Source organism: Pelophylax lessonae (genome assembly GCF_965119305.1).
Source record: "Pelophylax lessonae genome assembly, chromosome: 5".
Classification (NCBI taxonomy): domain Eukaryota; kingdom Metazoa; phylum Chordata; class Amphibia; order Anura; family Ranidae; genus Pelophylax; species Pelophylax lessonae.
The window spans coordinates 389,305,893-389,331,808 of NC_138772.1; positions in this window are offsets into that span (position 1 = coordinate 389,305,893).

The following is a 25,916-nucleotide window of genomic DNA, read 5'->3' on the forward strand; positions in this document are numbered from 1 at the left end:
ATTTGGCGCAAACTTCCTCGGTATCCTTAAGGCTCTTTACTCCTCCCCCGAAGCACGGATTAGGTACCAGGGATATTACTCCGACTCGTTCCCGATTTCCAAGGGGACAAGGCAGGGGTGTCCCTTGTCACCTCTCATATTTGCGATTGTGATCGAAACCCTCGCCATCGCAATTAGATCTCATCCTGACATCAAAGGGGTTAATTGCGGCCCCCGGGAACACAAATGCGCTCTATTCGCAGATGACCTGCTACTTTTCGTCACATCCCCCACCATCTCTCTCCCCAATATTTGCAAGACATTGGAGAACTTTGCGACCGTATCCGGGCTTAGAGTAAATCTAACCAAGTCTTCTATCTTGAATGTCTCGGTGAAAAAGGAGGAAGCCAAGCGTCTACAACCCTCCTTTGGTTTTCGCTGGTCTGATACCCATATCAGATACTTGGGGGTTAACCTCACGGCTAAGTTTGAGGATCTACAGAAAGTAAATTACCCAGCTATCTACCAATCCCTAGGCAGGGATTTACAGGGTTGGTCACTCTACCGCTTGTCGTGGCTAGGCAGAATCAATGCCATAAAGATGAACTTACTTCCTAGACTCCTCTACCTGTTTAGGGCTTTGCCGATCCCCCTCCAAAGGGAACCATTACGCAAATTCCAAAACTTGATAATCAAATTTATATGGGGGGGCAAAGGTTATAGACTCTCCAGCAAGGTTTTGTACACTCATAGACGGAGGGGGGGGGGTTGGGGGTGCCTAACCTCTGGCTTTATTACCAGGCAGCACGGTTGGCTCAACTTTCTGTCGTCTACTCTAGATTTGAAAAACCTGATTGGATACAAATCGAGAGGCAGGCGGTCCCCTCACACACTCTGGACTTTCTCCTCTGGATCCCCTCTCGACATAGACCACCTATATTGTCCCCAGTTTTGTCGTCTTCCTTCGCTTTATGGGATACTGTTAAACAGTCCTCTTCCCTCACTTCTAGCATGAGACCGCTTGCACATTTGTTCCATAATCCGGCATTCCAACCCGGTATGGACATCAAGGCTTTCCAATGGTGGCTGGATAAGGGGATTTACCGCATAGGTCACTTCTTCACCCCAAAGGGCCCTATTACCCTCAAACTTTGCTCCGACAAGCTTAAGATGCCACCATCGGAAATGTATAGATTTTTACAAAACTCTCACTTTCTCACAACCGTCTCGAAGGATGAGACTCCTCCATTTTCCTTCACAAGCTATGAGGTATGGTGTTGTAATCCCGCGGAGCAGAAGGGGGGCATCTCCATAATCTATCAATCTCTGGTCTCTGATCAAGCGAAGCTTCCGTATATGCAGGCTTGGGAAAAAGATCTGGCGGTCGCCTGGGACATGGAGGAGTGGGGTAGGGCAAGCTTTCGCTCCCTTCGGGGAATCGGCAGTGTACCTCTGATGGAGGCGAGCCTAAAAGTATTGACTCGGTGGTATCTTGTACCTGTCAGACTACACAAGATGTACCCCTCTTCCTCTCTATGCTACATGTTTGGTGGGAATGCCCAAAGTTGCGTAGTACTTGGAACAAAATTTTTCACATGATATTTAAAGTTACAGGTCACAGGATTCCTAACACTGCCCTGGTGGCACTCCTACATTCAAAACCTCCTGGTATACCGAAACACACACAAAAGTTGGTTCACTATATCTTTCTAGGTGTCAAACTATCCATTGCGGGCTCCTGGAAATCACCTACAGTTTCCATCAGGAAAATAAGGAATAAGATCACCTGGATAATGACCCAGGAAAAGATGGTCAGCGTATTGTCCAACACGGTTCCCAGATTTGAACTGATCTGGGAGCCCTGGGCGACATATGTAGGCATATCTCTGATTCCTGGAGTAACCTTGAGTTAGTTTCTTCTGTTGTCAGCTCCTGGGGACTGGCTGTGCCCTTTTTCCTCCTTTCCTATTCTCTCCCCCTTTTTTCCTTCATTTCCTTTTTTTTTTTCTTTTTCCTACCTAGCCCCCTCTGCTTCCTAGCGATTTTCTAGGCCTCTTGGCCTCTTCTCTGAGTTTACGAGAGGTAACAGATTTCAATACAGTTGCATTTACGATGGGAGATAGCACCCTAGCATATTATCGGAATCTGGGTGGCATGTTTAACTTTTTTCTAAAGAGTACTGTCCTACTTGGCACACATGTTTTTCTTCCGGGCAGTGAGCCGATTGGCAGATTTGCAGTATTAGATCTTGCATTACCATTATTAGTTGTACTGTTTTCTACCATTTATCCATGTTAAGCGCAAGGTTTTTGCTTATGATCCGTCACGCAGTCTGCTTCTATATGCTCATGCTGATGTATTCCTATTGATCACCCTGTACTGTTCTTATTGGACTGTCTCTTAGTTATGTTACTCTCTCAACAATTTTATTGTATTTCAATGCTATGTTCACTTATTTCTTGAATAAATACTATTGAAAGTAAAAAAAAAAAAGACCTTAAGTCTAATTTCATTGTTTAACCCCTTAGGGGCCATCGTATCAAGTCTAAAAATCCAGGATTTTTCCTTTCTAAGCAGGATCTTATCAAAGTCACCGCGACTAGAATTTTTTAAGGCAAAAAATCCATTTACTTTGAGTCCCCTAGGACTCCCCTGATGTTCTATGGCAAGGTGCAAACCTATCAGGTTTTCTTCAAATGTTCCCCAAACTGCACACGTAGATGGCTTTTAGCTTTACCCACATACATTTTCTTCCATGGGCATTCCAAAATATAAAAGACTCTTGTAGTCGCACAATTAATAAAATGTCTTCCTCTTCTGCACATCATTCCCTGAGTATTTTTACGTTAGTATTTGCAAGGACTCTCTTGGTGGACTTTGGTGGGACATGGTGGACCCTCTTTTCTGTATTTTTTATTTTGTGCCTTGAAAGTATTTTCTATAAACGCTTTTGCATTTGTTAAAAAGATAAGGTCTTTTTAGCATTGCACTGCATATATTTATTAGTTAATTATCTTAGCATCTAAACCAGGCAAAGACCCATCCAAGTGCAAGTTTTTCTCTTTACCATTAACTTAGCAAAACTCTGCCCATTCGGTACATTCATTATTTAAATCGTGCACCATAATGAAACTGGATTAACGCTGTGAAAATCCACTATGCTAAACATATGCAGAGTATTTGAGAATATTTAATGTCTCCATAGCAACCTCAGACAGAGAGTGATTGTCTTGATACTGCAAAAGCATTTAATTCGACAGAATGGCCCTACCTTCATGCTGTTGATGGATATGGTTTTGATTTTTTTTTAAAAAAAGGTAATTTAACTGTTAATCCTTAACCCATACACAAAAAAGAATGGTATCAGAGAACTGAGAATCAGAATACTGATTCTCTCCTGTTTATACTTATGCCACCTAAGGCCTTGGTGGCATAAGTATAAATTCAGTTTCAAGTCAGAAATCTGAGAGAGAGGTTAGACTTCTGAATGGACAACTGCCCTTTTTACTGCACTAAACTTCATAGATATTAAAGATACCAGACAATCATTGGAATTCAAAGACTGTCATTCTTTAGAATTTCATTGCACCTCCACATGACAAATGTCTGTGCTTTCCACAGATTTATGTACCTGTCAGGAACAGGGACATGAATTTGTCACAGGAGGCAGGCACTGGGTCCATAGTGTCAATACCAAACATTCCTCCTCAGTTCCAATCAATAACATTGAACTCCCTGCCTCAAAAATGTGCCTGTCACACAGACATGACCAGGGACTCAACAGAATTTTGTTGTGGGGTGGGAAAGCCTGATGGGGGAACTGTAAGACTTGTTTGCCATCAAGTCTGTTTCCCTTGTGATTGCCAATGGAAGGCAGTGGGCAGATTCCATGGTCACGATTCAGTCCTCTAGTGGCTATGGAATCTATCCTTTCCTTCACAATCATAAGGGAGGTGGACATGATGGAGAACTTACAGTCAGGTCCATAAATATTGGGACATCGACACAATTCTAATCTTTTTGAAACGATGTGCTTTAACTGCAGACTTTCAGCTTTAATGGTATTTACATCCAAATCAGGTGAAAGGTGTAGGAATTACAACAGTTTGTATATGTGCCTCCAACTTTTTAAGGGACCAAAAGTAATGGGACAATTGGCTGCTCAGCTGTTGCATGGTCAGGTGTGTGTTATTCCCTCATTATCCCATTTACAAGGAGCAGATAAAAGGTCCAGAGATCATTTCAAGTGGGCTATTTGCATTTGGAATCTGTTGCTGTCAACTCTCAATATGAGATCCAAAGAGCTGTCACTATCAGTGAAGCAAGCCATCATTAGGCTGAAAAACAAAACAAACCCATCAAAGAGATAGCAAAAACATTAGGTATGGCCAAATCAACTGTTTGGAACATCCTTAAAAAAAAAAAAAACGCAACGGTGAGCTCAGCATCACCAAAAGACCCGAAAGACCACGGAAAACAACGGTGGTGGATGACTGAAGAATTCTTTCCCTGGGGAAGAAAACACCCTTCACAACAGGTGGCCAGATCAAGAACACTCTCCAGGAGGTAGGTGTATGTGTGTTAAAGTCAACAATCAAGAGAAGACTTCACCAGAGTGAATACGGAGGGTTCACCACAAGATGTAAACCATTGGTGAGCTTCAAACCCTGAAGGCCAGATTAGAGTTTGCCAAACAACATCTAAAAATGCCTTCAAAGTTCTGTAACAACATCCTATGGACAGATGAGACCAAGATCAACTTGTACCAGAGTGATGGGAAGAGAAGAGTATGGAGAAGGAAAGGAACTGCTCATGATCCAAAGCTTACCACCTCATCAGTGAAGCATGGTGGTGGTAGTGTCATGGCGTGGGCATGTATGGCTGCCGATGGAAATGGTTCTCTATTTATTGATGATGTGACTGCTGACAACAGCAGCAGGATGAATTCTGAAGTGTTTCGGGCAATATTATCTGCTCATATTCAGCCAAATGCTTCAGAACTCATTGGACGGCGCTTCACAGTGCAGATGGACAATGACCCGAAGCATACTGCGAAAGCAACCAAAGAGTTTTTCAAGAAAAAGAAATGGAATGTTATGCAATAGCCAAGTCCATCACCTGACCTGAATCCGATTGAGCATGCATTTCACTTGTTGAAGAAAGAACTGAAGGGAAAATGCCCCAAGAACAAGCAGGAACTGAAGACAGTTGCAGTAGAGGCCTGGCAGAGTATCACCAGGGATGAAACCCAGCGTCTGGTGATGTCTATGCGTTCCAGACTTCAGGCTGTAATTGACTGCAAAGGATTTGCAACCAAGTATTAAAAAGTGAAAGTTTGATTTATGATTGTTAATCTGTCCCATTACTTTTGGTGCCTTAAAAAGTGGGAGGCACATATACAAACTATTGTAATTCCTACACCGTTCACCTGATTTGGATGTAAATACCCTCAAATTAAAGCTGAAAGTCTGCAGTTAAAGCACATCTTGTTTGTTTCGTTTCAAACATCCATTGTGGTGGTGTTTAGAGCCAAAAAGATTAGAATTGTGTTGATGTCCCAATATTTATGGACCTGGCTGTATCTCTCAGCATCCTCATTAGGCTCTGTCCACTGCAGTGTGGAGCCTTGCATCATTGGTTGCTGGCCAGTGGCCACCAATGAAGCAAACACACTACAAAGTAAGAAGTAAACATACAACCCAACCCCTCCACAGCTCTGATCTGTCTGTATGTCATCTTTGAGTTATTAGTTACCTCCAATTCCATTTATCTACAAACTGGTGGTAATTCTTTTTGAATTTTTTGCAGCCATGCAATGTAAAAGAGATGCAGATAAGAACAACCTTAAGCTGGCCATACATGAATTGAAATTGCACTGTTTCAGCAGAGACTGCTGAATTTTGATCCATGTATGAGCATTGTAGTTGTACAGAATTCTGATGAATGCTGATCACTGTATTCTGTGGCAGGAAAGTCTCCCCGCTGTCAAATACAATAAATTAGGGAGGTACAGGAGGGAGGTGTGCCATGGGTTTTACAGATATTAGCGTGATACAGCTGAGGGTATGTTTACGATGTGCTCTGATCACACATGTATGGGATACTGGGATACTGGAATGATGATAATCATGGTAAGAGTAACAGAAGAGTGTAGAGGGCTTGGAAAATGTTTTGGCAAGCAATAGCAGAAATAAAAATGAAATATAGAAATATAAAACAATATTTTAAAAAAGAACATACCAGCCACACCAAGATTCTACAAAAAAGCTCTAGTCCTAACGTAAAAGGAAAAGTAGCACCTAGTAAACTGAGAACTGCCAAACATACATCACTATCACTAAAAATTTTCTCACTTACTGGGATGCATCAATGTTGCAACATTTATGCCTCACATGTAGTTTTGTCTGCCATGGACAGAAAGAGTTCTCCACCAAAGGAAAAACGTATCCCGTCAAAAAGTTTTACACCTGTTCTACCGAGTATGTGGTGTACTGTTTGTCCTACCCCTCCGGTCTCCACTACCTGGGTAGACCAATACTCACCTTACGAAAAAAGTTTGGCGAACACCGCCAGTTCATCGTGGCCAGCAGAGACTAACACAGTATCCCCAGACACTTTGCCAAACACCACGAAAAATCCACCACCGGCTTGAGGGTATGGGTCATTGAGTCCATCCCTTCCACCTTCCCTGAGGCAGAGAGGTTCCAACGCCTCTACCACAGAGAAATGTATTGGATATACAGTTGTGCTCACAAGTTTACACACCCTGGCAGAATTTAGGATTTCTTGGCCATTTTTCAGAGAATATGAATGATAACACAAAAACTTTTCTTTCCCTCATGGTTAGTGTTTGGCTGAAGCCATTTATTATCAATCAACTGTGTTTACTCTTTTTATATCATAATGACAACAGAAACTACCCAAATAACCCTGATCAAAAGTTTACACACCCTGGTGATTTTGGCCTGATAACATGCACACAAGTTGACACAAAAGGGTTTGAATGGCTATTAAAGGTAACCATCCTCACCTGTTATCTGTATGCTTGTAATTAGTGTGTGCGTATAAAAGGTCAATGAGTTTTTGGACTCCTGACAGACACTTCCATCTTTCACCCAGTGCTGCACTAACGTTTCTAAGTTCTGAGTCATGGGGAAAGCAAAATAATTGTCTGTGGGATATGCGGGAAAAGGTAGTTGAACTGTATAAAACAGGAAAGGGATATAAAAATATATTCAAGGAATTGAGAATGCCAATCAGCAGTGTTAAAACTCTAACCAAGAAGTGGAAAATGAGGGGTTCTGGTGAAACCAAACCAAGGTCAGGAAGACCAACTAAAATTTCAGCCACAATTGCCAGGAAAATTGTTTGGGATGCAAAGAAAAACCCACAAATACCTTTAGGTGAAATACAGGACTCTCTGAAAACATGTGGTGTGGCTGTTTTAAGATGCACAATAAGGTGGCACTTGAAGAAAGATGCGCTGCATGTTCGAGTCGCCAGAAGAAAGCCATTACTACGCAAATGCCACAAAGTATCCCACTTACAATACGCCAAACAGCAGAGAGACAAGCCTCAAACCTTCTGCCACAAAGTCATTTGGAGTGATGAGACCAAAATTGCGCTTTTTGTCCACAACCATAAATGCTACATTTGAAGAGGAGTCAACAAGGCCTATGATGAAAGGTACAGCATTCCTACTGTGAAACACGGAGGTGGATCGCTGATGTTTTGGGGATGTGTGAGCTACAAAGGCACAAGAAATTTGGTCAGAATTGATGGTGAGATAAATGCAGTATGTTATCAAAAAATACTGGAGGAAAATTTGCATTCATCAGCCCGGAAGCTGCGCATGGGACAGATTTGGACATTCCAACATGACAATGATCCTAAACACAAGGCCAAGTCCACCTGTCATAGACTACAGCAGAATAAAGTGAAGGTTCTGGAGGGGCTATCTCAGTCTCCTGACCTCAATATCATTGAGCCAATCTGGGGAGATCTCAAACGTGTCGTTCATGCAAGACAGCCCAAGAATTTACAGGAACTGGAGGCTTTCTGCCAGAAAGAATGGGCAGCTTTACCATCTGAGATGATAAAGAGCCTCATTCACAAATACCACAAAACACTTCAAGCTGTCTTTGATGATAAAAGGTGCAATACACGGTATTAAGAACTGGGGTGTGTAAACTTTTGATCAGGGTCATTTGGGTAGTTTCTGTTGTCATTATGACATAAAAAGAGTAAACACAGCTGATTGATAATAAATGGCTTCAGCCAAACACCAACCAAGTTTTTGTGTTATCATTCATATTCTCTGAAAAATGGCCAAGAAATCATAAGTTCTGCCAGGGTGTGTAAACTTATGAGCACAACTGTATGTCTTAGATGTACTGTCACTAGGAGGAATAAATGAATTAGAAATAAATAGCATACTGTAACTACTGTACACTATAGACTTATATCACTACTGATCCGGCTATGTTGGCAACGCTATGATTGCAGATAAGCACTTCCTTTCCGGCCTCTTCATATACCTTATACAATATCATTTCTAAATATACAGTGGGTACGGAAAGTATTCAGACCCCCTTAAATTTTTCACTCTTTGTTATATTGCAGCCATTTGCTAAAATCATTTAAGTTCATTCTTCTTCCTCATGAATGTACACATAGCACCCCATACTGACAGAAAAACATGGAATTGTTGACATTGTTGCAGATTTATTAAAAAAGAAAAACTGAAATATCACATGGTCCTAAGTATTCAGACCCTTTGCTCAGTATTTAGTAGAAGCCCCCTTTTGATCTAATACAGCCAGGAGTCTTTTTGGGAAAGATGCAACAAGTCTTTCACACCTGGATTTGGGGATCCTCTGCCATTCCTCCTTGCAGGTCCTCTCCAGTTCTGTCAGGTTGGATGGTAAACGTTGGTGGACAGCCATTTTTAGGTCTCTCCAGAGATGCTCAATTGGGTTTAAGTCAGGGCTCTGGCTGGGCCATTCAAGAACAGTCACGGAGTTGTTGTGAAGCCACTCCTTCGTTATTTTAGCTGTGTGCTTAGGGTCATTGTCTTGTTGGAAGGTAAACCTTCGGCCCAGTCTGAGGTCCAGAGCACTCTAGAGAAGGTTTTTGTCCAGGATATCCCTGTACTTGGCCGCATTCATCTTTCCCTCGATTGCAACCAGTCGTCCTGTCCCTGCAGCTGAAAAACACCCCCACAGCATGATGCTGCCAACACCATGCTTCACTGTTGGGACTTTGTTGGACAGGTGATGAGCAGTGCCTGGTTTTCTCCACACATACCGCTTAGAATTAAGGCCAAAAAGTTCTATTTTGGTCTCATCAGACCAGAGAATCTTATTTCTCACCATCTTGGAGTCCTTCAGGTGTTTTTTAGCAAACTCCATGTGGGCTTTCATGTGTCTTACCCTGAGGAGAGGCTTCCGTCGGGCCACTCTACCATAAAGCCCCGACTGGTGGAGGGCTGCAGTGATGGTTGACTTTCTACAACTTTCTCCCATCTCCTGACTGCATCTCTGGAGCTCAGCCACAGTGATCTTTGGGTTCTTCTTTACCTCTCTCACCAAGGCTCTTCTCCCCCGATAGCTCAGTTTGGCCGGACGGCCAGCTCTAGGAAGGGTTCTGGTCGTCCCAAACGTCTTCCATTCGAGGATTATGGAGGCCACTGTGCTCTTAGGAACCTTAAGTGCAGCAGAAATCTTTTTGTAACCTTGGCCAGATCTGTGCCTTGCCACAATTCTGTCTCTGAGCTCTTCAGGCAGTTCCTTTGACCTCATGATTCTCATTTGCTCTGACATGCATTGTGATCTGGAAGGTCTTATATAGACAGGTGTGTGGCTTTCCTAATCAAGTCCAATCAGTATAATCAAACACAGCTGGACTCAAATGAAGGTGTAGAATCATCTCAAGGATGATCAGAAGAAATGGAAAGCACCTGAGTTAAATATATGAGTGTCACAGTAAAGGGTCTGAATACTTAGGACCATGTGATATTTCAGTTTTTCTTTTTTAATAAATCTGCAACAATGTCAACAATTCCATGTTTTTCTGTCAGTATGGGGTGCTATGTGTACATTCATGAGGAAGAAGAATGAACTTAAATGATTTTAGCAAATGGCTGCAATATAACAAAGAGTGAAAAATTTAAGGGGGTCTGAATACTTTCCGTACCCACTGTATATTCTACATAGTGCCTCCTGCAGACACCCCACAGTTGCTTCTGTCATGTTTTGTCATTTTTTTATCATGTTTTATTATTAATTATTTTTATATATACAGCATCTCACAAAAGTAAGTATTGCCCTCACATTTTTGTAAATATTTCATTATATCTTTTTATGTGACAACACTGAAGAAATGACGTTTAAAATTGTGATTCTTGCGCTAACACGGGAATAAGGTAAGTAAATTCTATGCCCTTGATGCTGCAGGTACAGATACTGGTGCCTTCACAGTTTAAGTTAGATATAAGAAAGGGGGTGTTGTACTGCGCTTCAAGCTGGCAATCAATCATATATCCAAATCAGGGAAATATATATAAACAAACTCTCACATATATGTATATATTTACCTGAAGAAATGACACTTTGCTACAAAGTAAAGTAGTGAGTGTACAGCTTGTATAACAGTGTAAATTTACTGTCCCCTCAAAATAACTCAACACACAGCCATTAATGTCTAAACCACTGGCAATAAAAGTGAGTACACCCCTAAGTGAACATGTCCAAATTGGCCTACTAGCTATTTTTTTCTCCCCGGTGTCATGTGACTCTTTAGTGTTACAAGGCCTCAGGTGTGAATGGGGAGCAGGTGTGTTAAATTTGGTGTTATCGCTGTCACTCTCTCATACTGGTCACTGGAAGTTCAACATGGCACCTCATGGCAAAGAACTCTCTGAGGATCTGAAAAAAAGAGTTGTTGCTCTACGTAAACATGCCCTAGGCTATAAGAAGATTGCCAAGACCCTGAAACTGAGCTGCAGCAGTTTAGCAGGACAGGTTCCACGCAGAACAGGCCTTGCCATGGTCGACCAAATAAGTTGAGTGTACAAGCTCAGCGTCATATCCAGAGGTTTTCTTTGGGAAATAGACATATGAGTGGTGCCAGCATTGCTAAAGAGGTTGAAGGGGTGGAGGGTCAGCCTGTCAGTGCTCAGACCATACGCTGCACATTGCATCAAATTGGTCTGCATGGCTGTCGTCCCAGAAGGAAGCCTCTTCTAAAGATGATGCACAAGAAAGCCCGCAAACAGTTTGCTGAAGGCAAGCAGACTAAGAACATGGATTACTGGAACCATGTCCTGTGGTCCCATGAGACCAAGATAAACGTGTGTGGTGGCAACCAGGTGAGGAGCACAAAAACAAGTTTGTCTTACCTACAGTCAAGCATGGTGGTGGGAGTGTCATGGTCTGGGGCTGCATGAGTGCTGCTGGCACTGGGGGATTACAGTTCATTGAGGGAACCATGAATGCCAACATGTACTGTGACATACAGAAGCAGAGCATGAACCCCTCCCTTTGGACACTGCGCCGCAGGGCAGTATTTCAACAGAATAACAACCCCAAACACACCTCCAAGACGACCACTGCCTTGCTAAAGAAGCTGAGGGTAAAGGTGATGGACTAACCAAGCATGTCTCTAGACCTAAACCATATTGAGCATCTGTGGGGCATACTCAAACAGAAGGTGGAGGAGCGCAAGATCTCTAACATCCACTAGCTCTGTGATGTCATCATGGAGGAGTGGAAGAGGACTCCAGTGGCAACCTGTGAAGCTCTGGTGAACTCCATGCCCGAGAGGGTTAAGGCAGTGCTGGAACATAATGGTGGTCACACAAAATATTGACATTTTGGGCCCAATTTGGACATTTCCACTTAGGGTTGTACTCACTTTTGTTGCCAGCAGTTTAGACATTAATGGTTGTGTGTTGTTATTTTGGAGGTTATACCAGCTGTACACTCACTACTTTACGTTGTAGCAAAGTGTCATTTCTTCAGTGTTGTCACATGAAAAGATAAAATAAAATATTTACAAAAATTTGAGGGGGGTACTCACTTTTGTGAGATACTGTATATACAAAAATCCTTTACAATATATCTTTTTATATATTTTTTTAGATTATATTTTTTTTATGGATCTTACCATAATTATCATCATTCCAGTAACCCATACATGTGTGATCAGAGCACATAGTAATCATACCCTCGGCTGTATCACGCTAATATCTGTCAAACCGGTGGTACACCTCCCTCCCTTCTCCTCCCCCCCCCCCCCGCAGCCCACCAACCAGTGGGTGTAGTCATGTCAAAAGAACTGTGCACAACCTATTTCCTTGTTACCTAGCACCTCCCTTTTTCCTGCCTCCCCGTTGCTTATAAACCAGTGGTTTTCCAGTTGGCATAGGCCTGACGAAGGATTCCAGCATGCTCCAAAACGCATTACTGCCCACCACCATCTGATATCAACGGCATGCATTCCAGCGTGGTTCTGGAAGCCCAGCCAAACTGCTGTCTCTCTGCTCCTGCACACGCCAGCGTCCTCCTGGATACATGACAGCCACGAACCAGCTCTCCCCCTTCATATCCACATAAGACAATGCTGACCTTACAGGATTGACACTATGTTGTATGCCTTACCACAATGGATACTTCTGTAAGTGCTTTTAACCCATGTGTGTCGCAATAAAATTGTCTATGCTGCTCTTAGCTGGCTATACTAGGCACCAGAGGGCTAGCTAGAGCACAAGGACCTCAAGATCCAGCAATGTCTGCACTTACAAGGCCCAAGACTGATGGATGCTGCCTTCCAGTCTTCCAAGCGATGCCATCCAGTGATACCAAACAGATCTGTGGCAGACAGTATTCCAACCCCCCTTCAGAGCTTGCCTCTCTGGGATGGGCTAGGGCTGTATAAAATCCATGCTGCCATCTGCATAGCTTCATATCTACTATTCAGAAACTTTATAAGGCTCCTGGATACAGAAGAAGCTATAGATCAAACAGGCAGCAACTGAAGACACTGAACAGAGCTAATTAGCAGATTGCAGCTTCAATGATTACATTGAGCAGAAAATGCTTTTACCTGTCAAACAACTGCAGCACACTGCCTACAGTGTGGCAACTAACTACCAAAGACACAACTTAACAGCTATCTAACTATCCTAGCACCTACCTAGGAGGATGCTACATATTTGTATTATTATTTTTTTATTTTTTTATTAAAGAGTTTAAAAATTATCTTTAAAGTAGTATTAAACTATATTAAACCCAAAAGCAAGCATTTATTAAATACCAGTTTACCAGTTCTTAGATGTGATGGCTGCACTATTTTTCTTTCCTTAATTTTCACCTGGTAATCCAGTCAGAAAGTCTGTTGCCTTTCAACGGGAAAAAGCAACAAAAGACAAACCATTCAAAACAGCCAGTGGAGCTTACAATGATGAGTTTTTATATATTAGTGCAAAACCTTTATCCCGAAAAAGAAAAGCAAAACCTGTTGCTGTAACTGCAGTGTGAGCTGGAGTTTGGCTTCAATTTTAAATGAATCAAAATCTGCTAGCTCGTTTAACACTCCCCTCCCCTCAGACTGATTATGCTGCTCTCCACAGGTGCCCCTTTTGCTCCTTCATCCAAAGTGGAGGCACTCTTGCACAGGAGGTGTGTTAAGCCCCGTACACACGTACCGATTGTCGGCCGTAAATATTCAGCCGACAACCGATCGGCCGATTGTAGACTTGTTAGTATGATGCTTCCGACAGCCGACAGCGCATTTTCGGCCGAACAGAATCTGTCGTGCAGGCATTAAAATTTTTGTTGGCCAACACCAGAACGGCCGATTGTTCGCCAGTCAGTACAGATTTCGGCCAACAGACAGCAGATTTGCAAGACTGGGCATGCTCAGAAAAGAAAAAAGACAAGGAAAGTTAACCATCACATGACATCACTTCTGCAGTCGGCTGTTGTTGGCCGACAAAATTCGTGTGCAGTCTTTTGCATTTTTCAACAGACACGACAGCCCTGGACAAAAGACGGCCGATCGTTCGGTCGACGATCGGTACGTGTGTACGGGGCTTTACTGTCCAGATCTCCAGGTGAAAACAGAAGGAAAAAAGCTTAAAGAGGAGTTCCGGCCTCGTTTGCAACTTTAGTGATTCCTGGAGTGCTCGCTATGCTAATCAACAATTGGGCATTTTCAATTTTTTTCGGGGGTCCCTTACCTTATTTTCAGGGCATTTTTGATTGTACTTCCTCCTTCTCCCCCCTCTTTGGCTGCGGCATCACTTCCGTCTTTGCATTGCATCCTGGGAACTGTTTGTCATCACTCCCAGGAGGCTGGAATCAGGAAGAACTCCCAGAACAATCCCTGGAATCAGGAAGAAGGACACAGCAGATTACACTGCGGCTTCAGATGCCCACATCTAAGATGGCCGCGCCCAGACAGCGTTTTTAAAAGAAAGATTTTGACTAAAGTCCAATACTGTACACCTTGTAAGTATGAGAATAGCGGTTCTATAAAGGTCAATGGATTAGTATTATAAAGTATTTTAAAGTTAAAAAAGGTATTTGAGGCTGGAACCTAGACATTAAACTGGTTGTAAACCCTTAAAGAGGAAGTAAACCCTCCTCAGGAAGTTGTACCTATAGGTAAGCCTATGATAAGGCTTACCTATAGGTACTGTAAATATCTCCTAAACATGTACGGTTTAGGAGATATTTACCTTTAATGCAGCCAGTGACGTCACTGGCGCATGCGCTCTGAAGGAACGGCTGATCGTGCCGTTCCTTCAGAGCCCCGTGCCGTGACCGTCGGCTCCCGCGCGCGTGCGCAGGAGTGACGTCACCGCGGCTCCGGCCAATCAGATGGCCGGATGCCGTGATCCCGGAAGACGGGCGACTGAACATGTCGCTCGTCATACAGGTAAGAGAGCGGCACGGCGGGGGCTCGTTCTAAGGTAAGTATTTCATAATGAGCTAGTATGCGATGCATACTAGCTCATTATGTCTTTCTCTTGCAGGTTGCAAAAGAAAAAAAAAAACTTTTAACGAGTTTACAACCTCTTTAAATATACCCAGTGAAGTGACTGGCCTAAGGGTGATACACAGAGATAAAACAAATCCTAATACATGAGTTGTACCTGTCTATCTACAGCCATATGTCCCATACATCCATTCAAAGTGCATAATTTATAAAAAATCTCTCAGCTCTGAAAAGGGGAGGGGGAGCTAAAGTCACACTCAGTGAGAGAAGCTCTGAGAGCTGATTTAAAAGTAATGACACCCCTCCCACATACACACGCATACTTCACCACACAGCACACAGGACCTAAAGCTACTAATCATAGGCTTTGCCCTCCACATGTCACCATTTTCCTCTTGGTGTCAGGAAAACTCATCAGAAGTAACTCATGCTGATAGCAGTGGAGCGATGCAGCAGACGGAAATTACAGGTACAAGTACACACTATGGAGGGATATGCTTTGTTCATATTTTATGTCTGAGGTTTACAACCATTTTAAGGAAAAAAAAAACAAATGCAGCCACCACATCTAATGATTAGTAAGCTACAATATATTACATTTTTGGTTTTGGATTAATACCGCTAAGCATTCATTTTTCACATGCATCAACTAGCTGTAACACTTTGTAATCCCATGTGTATGTATCCTTACCGAAGTCTAGAATTACTAAATAGCATGAGGCTGCCTTTATGAAGGCAAATTATGCGACTGATTTAAGCATCATTTTCAATAATCAAGCAAAGTTGGGTTAATAATAATGTCAATGTAATCACCAGTTAAATTCCAGAATTCAGTGAGGGATCTACTTACATATGAAAGATTGCACCTCAAGGATCATTAAACAAACTATTAAAATCAGTACAAGAGTAATTAACAGGAATGAATAATGCCAGAAACAGCTAAACTTATGTAATGGGGGCGTTGAAGTGTTATTCTGATTCATATATGTGTATCTGGTACTCTCTGACATACTATAGGTGCTACACCAAACATTTCCTCCTCCAGTTTGCACTTCAAATAATTGCCTGCTTTACTTAGTCAGACAGTCGATATAACCACAGAATGTTCTGACCTGCATGACATGGAGGAGAAAGTGTTCGGGTTTGGCCCTTTCAGCTGCTGTATCATGGGAGCGTTGACAAAATCTTTGTGTAGGATTTGAATTGCTGTAAGGCCCCTTTCACACGGGCGCACTGCCCGACGGAGTCCGCTCTGCTCAGTGAGGGGTTGATCCGCCGATCCCCGCTGAGCAGGCGGATGACAGCTCCATCTCCATTATGTGTGCAGAGACGGAGCTGTCAGATCCCCGCTGTCCTCTAAAAAAAAGAAAAATCACAATAAGCGTATATTGGTTGGTTTGCGCAAAAGTTATAGCATCTACAAACTAAAAATCACTGGCAACCAGTGATTTTTAGCAGGACTGTGACATTGGTGCAGACAAATCTGACACTAAGGGGGAGCTTTACTAAAACTGTTGCACTCAGAATCTGGTGCAGCTCTGCATGGTAGCCAATCAGCTTCTAACTTTAGCTTGTTCAATTAAGTTTTAGCAATAAAGCATGGAAGCTGATTGGTTTCTATGCAAAGCTGCACCAGATTTTTCACCATGCAGTTTTAGTGAATTAACCCCTAAGTGACATTTTTTGGGGACAAGTGACACCATTACAGTGATCAGTGCTAAAAAAAATGCACTGTCACTGTACTAATGATGATAAAGGGGTTAAATGTGTTCCCTGTGAGTGCTTTCTAACTGTGTGGGGGGTGCTTTGACTGGGGGAAGGCAGAGACCGGTGTTCCTGATTAGCTGAAACACAAGATCTCCATCTTCCCCTCTGACAGAACGGCGGTCTGCCTTGTTTACAAAGGCAGACTGCCGTTCTGTCTCTCTCAGAAACGATCGCTGGGTGCTGGTAAACATCAGGTCCACCGGACCCACTGACTGGCTCCCACAGTGTCCAATCATAGCAGGAGATGTAAAAGTATGTGGTTTTGTGCTGAAGGGATGCCCTGCCACAGTATATGTGCATTGGGTGGTCCGAAGCAGTTAATTTATCCATAGCCTAAACCTAACCCTTAGCTTTGGATAGATAAATACATAAAAAGATAGATAGATAGATAGATAGATAGATAGATAGATAGATAGATAGATAGATAGATAGATAGATAGATAGATAGATAGATAGATAGATAGATAGATAGATAGATAGATAGATAGATAGATAGATAGATAGATAGATAGATAGATAGATAGATAGATAGATAGATAGATAGATAGATAGATAGATAGATAGATAGATAGATAGATAGATAGATAGATAGATAGATAGATAGATAGATAGATAGATAGATAGATAGATGATCAGAATCTCTGTAATTCACCCTCTATATCCTCTTTGCTGTTGACCATTTTTACAGTGTAAGCAAGCAATAGGATAGCCAATATTTTAAAGGTTGTCACAGAACAAAAAGTGAGGAGAAATCTTCCATTCCAATCTTCCAGGATCCATTGGGGATCCTCTTAGGCAGCTTTCTAAAAAGGAAGTTCTACTCATTTTGAGTTAGTTACTTTTTTTTTTGAGTCTAGGACAGAAAGGTATTGGAAATATTCCAGTAGCAAGCAACAGACAGCGATAAATAAATAAATAAATAAATAATGCACTGGTTCTAAGCTTTTGCAATTTTAATAAAAAAAAAAAAAGTTAGAGTGTTACTAAACCCACAACAGTAAAATCAGTCTGTATTTGCAGTAAAACATACTTGTTATACTCACTGTGGAACCTAAGGGGTTAATCCTCTGCATTGTGTAAAAATGCTGCTTGATTATGTATGCACAGATCCTCCTCTTCTTCCACTGACTCCAAAACATGTCCGAATAAGACAGAGCCTTTGGAGTTAGGCTGCTTATGCTCGGTTTGGTGTGTATTGCTAGAGTTTTTTTTTTTCTTGGGAGGGTGCATGTGATCAGCACAGAGCCAATCAGCACTGTCCAGACGGAGAGTTAGGGGCCCCTGGATCCTGATAGGACAGCTCAGTACAGCATGCAAACTCCTCCTACAAGCTTTACTAGGAACTGATAGAATTCACAAGACTGCTGTATACTGCTGATGAGAAAAGGTATTTAGCAGGTTATATTTACTAAAATTAAATAATTGCATTTCCATGTTCTGTGTACTATTGGAGACCAGGTATAGTTAATGCACGGTCCATGGTTTAGCATGGTTTAGCCATGTTGCAGCCACCTTAGGCAGACTGATTTTCCTTTCTACCTACAGGAGCAATACTGAATAAGGCTGTCAACCACTGAGATATCCATATCCTAAAATACATGGTGAATATGGAGACGTGACTCAGTTATGTGTGGCACCACATTCAAAAAATTATTCATGAAAAAAAGGAAAGAGCATATATATATAGGAGTTTAAAGGTTGCCACCAATAATCCCATTAAGGAAGAAAAGAGTACTCGATGTAATAAAAATAGAAATTTTACTATGACAACATGATAAAAAATGTTAAAACCATATAAAAATTGTAGTGAAAATATGCGGCATCTCCCCATAAAGGGTACGTATGGTTGTACAACTGTATATGCAGAAAACAAGTTCATGGAGACACAGAGTCTGCGATGATCTCAAATATCAGGGCCAAACAGGAATCTTATGTCCCATGTGCCAATGGATCACTATGCGTTTCGCTTAAAGCTTCTTGGTTCCTATTGGTACTGGGAGATACAGCATAATTACTATATGGTTCAAAATACATAAATCCATTTCCACATCAATAGTAAATCCTTGCATTTTTTAAATTTTTCAATAAAAGCAAAAGACATAATATGCAAGCAAAAATATTTGAGTACTCATAGGTACCTACCCAAACCTAGAGTGGGAACATGAAGCACCCGAGCCAGCAACATGGCACAGGGGGAGGTCATATGCAAGGCAGCTCCAAGAAGAGCGAACACCGGACACCATACAGCCAGAACAGAGAAGTCATGCTTTGAGGCCACAAAAACCTGACAAATAAAGTATAATGTAGGTACGGGTCAGGTATATTAAGGCATTGTTCCAAATGGAGGCATTTCCAGTAAATTACAGAGAAATACAGACACTCACGTTGCACAAAATAATGACCATAAATAAAAGGTTAGTCTCTATAGGTCATATAAAAAATGAATAGACTCCAACTTTCAATGCCCAAGTGGCATCAGGACGGACCATCCCTGCATTCCTGGGGGTCCCATATGTGCCAATTCCCTCTAGACATAATAGATCAAAGATTGAGTATACTGTATGTCACGGGAACATGAAGTAGCCAATGCAACTATAATTGCAGTCCAGGTGTGGTGCAGACACTGACCTTTAATAAGAAGAGCCACCACTCCTATCTGTGCTGATCCTGACCGTGAGGGGCCCCTCCAAATGGAGAGCTGATGAAACATCCACTAGGACCGTCTCCATGCCCCCCCATATATATATATATATATATATGGAAGGAGACAACGGCTGCCAGGGGTAAAGTTCCTCCCCCACGCCCGCCTTGCCAAGTAAATAGCAGCGGGATAGTGGGCGGGTATATCTCTGGGCATTTGCAGCAAAGGCCAAAAGCCGTGCATGGCCACAAATGGCGGCCAGGACAAGAATCCGCTCCCTGTGCCACTTCCAGTTAGGATCACCTGATATTGGAAGGGGCATGCGCCATTTCACGCAAAGTTCATCCCTGACTGGAGACCCGGAGCACAAAATTCCTATCCTGCCAAGTACCACAAACCAATTCCCATGCGACCACACCAACATACACCACACAGAGGCCCCTCCAAAAGCCCAGCTGGGGAGGGAGGGTTCAAAACATACAAACAACAAAAATCAAACAATGGGTCACAATAAAATGCAACACAAGCAAAGACACAGACACGAAAATAAGACAAAAAAAAGAGAAGACAACAAACAAAAAACCTCACACACTCTCGAGCAGCAAAAACCGGCCCTACAGCATAATTACACATGAGAAGGGGATGCAGTCTGGCTGAAAAAAAATAAAAAAAGGTGCCAGTGTCATCTCCATCAGTGAACTGCTGCATGGAAACCCCCATCTTAAAACCCCCTGCCGAATCTCCGGGTGCCCCATGCCCCCCCCCCCCCCCCAAAGGGAGGGTCATACTAATATTCATAATATAATCCGTACAGGATTCCAAACCTGCAATTATTTGCAAAATATCTTGCAAAAGTAAGTTCATGCATCAAATAAAGAGCAAAAACAAAAAGCAGCAAATAAAACAAAACAAAAACCAGAGGCCAAATACAGCAAAACAATGGCTATTTTTCTATCTCCCTTTCATCTTTCTGAATCCCAGGATGTCAGGACATCAGATCCTGGCATCAGTGGATTCCATGGAGGTGACTGCAGGCAAAAGTAATCTTTAATGTAAGCGGAACTATTGTAGGAAGGGTTTATAGCTAACACATTCATTCAAACCCGGGGATCTCGTAGCTTGTAAGGTGACTATCCATTTCGTTTCTAATCTGAGGAGTTGGGAGTCAATATTCCCACCTCTCTCAGATGCAGGGACATGTTCGAGTGCAAATAATTCCATTACTGATAAATCGAAATTATGATATAGTCCCACGTGTCTGCTAATAGCAGACTCCAGTTTCCCATTCCTGATCAAATACACATGATTCCATTTTCGCTTCCAAAAAGGTCTCCGGGTTTTTCCGACATAGAATGCATTGCATTTACATGTCATAATGTATACCAATCCTAGACAGTCTATACAGTATTGAGGGATTCATGTTAAAACCATTCGGTAAAGTTATGTATCTATCCGATTTCACCCATTCACAGAACTCGCATTTCCCACATGGGAAAGTGCCCCTTCCTTTTGGCCTAATATTTGACAAAGTGGAGCTTTTTGGAAGATGGCTCCTTGTAAGATGATCTCTAAGAGATTTAGCCTTTTTATAAGTGATTGTTTGTTTTTTGCTCACATATTTTGCCACAATGGCATCTTCGGTAAGGAGATGCCAATGTGGTGCCAATATGGTACGTATCTGTGAGTGTTGGTTAGAAAACTTTGTAATCAATCTCATATGTTGAGATTGAGTGAGTATCCTGTTTTTTTAGAAAGTATTTTAGTCTGGCTCTATTGAAGGCCTTTTTAAGGCAGGTCTAATGCCTCGTACACACGGTCAGATAATCGTACGACATATCGTTCGAGTAAAGTAGCATGCTACAAAATGTCGAATGCAACCATGTGTACTAACCATATGATTTCTGTCGTACGATTGTGTGAAAGCAACCAGAATGCGTAGCCACGTCTTGGAAAGTGATGTCACATACGTCACATGCGCGTGACCCCTGTATCTGACACGCCTCTTCCTCTTCCGTTCTTCCGTCTGTATTTTCGAGGTTATCCGTGATTTTCTTCCCCGCGTTTAATCGTCTTTTCGCCTTTATTCGCACGTTCTCCGAAAACGTAGAAGTATTCGTGACGGAATGCATGACACCGTGCTTCCAATTACCATCTTGGGAGTAGTGGCTATCTTCAATGTAATGAACAGGAAGAAGCAAAAAAGGAAGACATGGTCCAAGCAATGGTTGCGTGACCGCCAGAAGTACTCCCACATGTCTCTGCTAAAACACCTGAATGAGAACAATCCAGACGACTACCGGAATTTTTTAAGGATGAATGATGTCTGTTTCCAAAATTTGCTGCAAGCCGTCACACCATTCATCAGCAAAAAGGACACACTAATGCGGGAATCTATAAGCCCAGAGCAACGGCTAATTGCTACTCTCCGTTACTTGGCAACAGGGAGAAGTCTTCAGGACCTGAAATTTTCCACAGGCATTTCTCCACAATCACTTGGAAAGATAATCCCAGAGACCTGCAAGGCTATCATTATGGCATTACAGCAGGAATATATCAAGGTACAGTCAATCTTTTGTATGCTAATGTGCAGCTATATGTTTATTCATTGTATTGACCTCTTCTCAAATTAACTTTCAGTTACCCAGCAATCCCCATGAGTGGAATGAGGTCGCCAACAATTTCCAACATCATTGGAATTTCCCAAATTGTGGTGGGGCCATTGATGGCAAACATGTACGTATAGTGCCACCTGCAAATACTGGTTCCTTTTTCTACAATTACAAAGGTTTCTTCAGTATTGTGATGCTTGCTGTAGTTAATGCCAACTACGAGTTCATGTATTTAGATATTGGCAAGAATGGGCGGAACTCAGATGGGAGTATCATCGATCAAACAGAGTTCTACAAGCGTCTCAAGGAAGGGAAACTCAATCTGCCATCCTGCGAGGAAACCTTTGAAGGCATGAACTTCGTATTTGTAGCTGATGACGCGTTTGCGCTTAGTGAACATGTTATGAAACCATTCCCCATGAGAAATTTAACAAGACAACAGAGGATCTTCAACTATAGGTTGTCCCGGGCACGCAGGGTTGTTGAGAACGCATTTGGCATACTTGCAAATCGATTCCGCATTTTTCTGACCTCTATCAATTTAGCGTTGTATAAAATCGACTGCCTTGTTCTATGCTGTTGTGTTCTGCACAACTATCTAAGAAGAAATGCCCATGGCTACATGACACTTGTGCCTTCTGAAAGAGAGCCTGATGATCCTTCATCAATGCCAGGGAGTACCATTCGTGGAGACAGCCATGAGCATATTGATTTACTAACTCCCCTAAACAGTGGATATCCTAGACTTCCCTCACAAAATGCACGGCAGTGTCGACTGGATTACATGGAGTATTTCGTTGGTAGGGGCTCAGTTTCCTGGCAGGATGACAAATAAAAGACCACTGGACAACATAAAGCTAATATTATACATATGCAATATGGCAGGCTCCTTTTTCTGTTCTGCATAAAAAATTGATTGTTGTTATTTTTAACATAACTTCTTGGTTTATGTAGTTGTTATATGTAATTAAAGTTACATGTCTATAATAGTTTGGGTTTGCAAATTTGCAGAATAAATATGTCCACTGTATCTAATAAGTTTTTTCTTTGTTTTCATTATAAACAGTGTACTTTTTTACTGTACTGCAGCATTAAGATAATGTTCACAAATAGCTTATATTATAAGGTTCTATAACATGTCTTCATCAAATTCGCAAAAGAAGCACTTTAAACAAGTGATCAATGATTATATTCAAGAAAATAAAGAAGCAAAGATTTGAAAAAATATAAAAGTTTTATTTTAAGCTAACATGCTTTCCAATATAAAAAAGAAGAATCAGCAGCTATGATTTTCCAGGAATCAACCCTATTGGGCCATGATGAACCCTCTTTTGGTACTGCACTGGAATGGTATTGCATGGGTCTTGACACCTTTGCAATACCACTGAAGCACCATGTATCAGTTCACACGGTCACACTGCGATCTAACATTGATTCCCCTAATTTTTTTCAAGATTGCAGTGTGAACAATTGTGCAATGTGCGTGCAGTACAGACAAATACAGACGAATGCAACCCTGAACTTTAGGTTTCCAAAAAATCAACATAAAAAAACAACAAAACAAAACAATTAGCCCCGGTTCACACTTGTGCGTGTGCGGGGTTCGCATGTAATGTCGGAGCGCACTGCTCCGACATTACATGCGATCGGCTGTGCGGTGCGAGTTTAGCCATAGAGTTTGTATGGCTAAATTCTCACCGCAGCCACAGCAAACACACACAGGGACCCTTTTTGGCAGCCGCATCAGGATCAGATCGCACAGCAGTTCACACTTGTGCGATCCGATCCTGTGCGAACTGCATGATCGCACTGCGATATGCGATCAAACTGGGGGTGTCGTTAATATTACATTGACACCCCCAGCGTATCGCATATGGCAGTGTGAACTGCCGGGGGTGCGTGTGTGATGCGGGAACAGGCTGCGAGTTCGCAGCCTTCACGCACTCGCATAAGTGTGAACCGGACCTTATTCGACAAAAAACAAGCAAGGAAAAAGCACATCAAACATGTGGCTGTAATTTGGCAAATATGTCTATGAAGTACTGTAAACGGCTCAGTAGACATGTAGCTGCATCCTTGATCTTCTGGATGTCAGTACATGCTGAAATTAACTCCCTGGATATCTGTCCCACCGTAGTAGCATCCAAAACAGGTTCTGTAATAAAGGAGAGGTCTTGATTACTAATAAGATGTGAATTTGTAAAGACCACAACAACTCATTTCATTTCACTTGTACGTACGTGTGCTAGTCACACTCTGCAGAGTATCCTCTGTGCTCCATGTGGGCATGTCACCTGTCCCCTCCATTATGGTATCCCATACATGTACCGGAGAAGAAACACTGTATTCCTGCTGCACTGCTTCGACACGTAGGTCATCTGTAAAAATAGCATAGTTTGCTTACAAACATTCTTTCCCTATGTACAAATTTCTCACACTTTATAACACGATTTACGGATGATAGTGATCTTTCAGCATCATGACAGGATGACCTTGTTGTCATTGCAAAAAATGTTTGCAATTGCACCAGCACCAGTGGTGGCTGTCAAAATGTGACTTTGAGGTTACACAACTATGAAAGGTGCCTTCAGTAATCAAGGTACAGTGTGCCCCCATCAATGCAGAGTGACCAGTGAGCAGTGCCCCCATCAATGTAGAGTTAACACGTTGTGCCCCCTTCAATGTAAAGTGACCACGGTGTGCCCCCCACCACCGCCGGACTCGAGTCCACAGTCCCGCACAGTGACAGGAAAGAGGAGGGAGACACTGAGTCTGAGGCAGCAGCTGCTTGAATCACTTACCTCCTCACGATAACTGGACCGACTATGCTGCTCTCTCCTGCTGATGGCGGGACTAGGATGAGGATCGGTGTGACAATAGCGAATTTTCATTTGCTATTGGCACACAATGGGTGGAGTCGGGATGCACTGCTCTGTGCCCCGGCTCCACCCTTTGCATCGCCCTATTAGAGCCTCTGGCTCTAATCAGATAATGATAAAAAAATCCCATAGAAATCCATACGTCCGGCGCCCCTGCATGTAGATTAGGGGGACGAACGCATGGATGGGGGGGCGGCGCCCCTGCGCCCTCAACACACCAGCCGGAAATTACCAGCACACATACATACATACTATATATATATATATATATATATATATATATATATATAACATACATACATATAAAAATATATATATATACACACACACACATAAAAACACACATATATATATATATATATATATATATATATATATATATATATATATATATATATATACACACATATAAACACATACACACACATACACACACATACACACACACAGTTATTGTCTGTAAACTTTACTACTATCTCAAGCGTACTGAAATGCATCCCAAAACATGTCCTCTATGGCCAATTGTGCATTCCTCTACCATCAAAATTAACATTTAATGTACATTATACTTAAACACATACCTAATTCAGTATGCTCAGCCAAATCTTCAATGCTGCGTACACCACTATCTTTATCATGGACACTACTTGTTGATGGACCTGCTTTTTCTCCCCCTGAATCGTCACTGTCCAATTCTATTATGCGTCGTCTCTTCCTCTTGGAGCCTAAAAATACATATAATTTGGATTACATGCTATGTTATCATAGAACTTTAAATTTGCTTCACAAACCCACATGACTAACCTGCTGCAGCAACAGAAACTCCAGAATCTGCTGTTTTCTCCTCATTCACGTCCTCAGACTCCGATCCAAAACCCCTCCTCCTTTCATGACTCTTCTGATGGCGCAGCCGTTTCTTCAAGTTCATTTTTTTGACTACAAGAAAATAACATTAAATTAATGACAGCATATATCGAGGCAGGCACATTCACAGTTATATAACTCATTTAACAATGAGCACAACCAAGAAATATCAGTTAT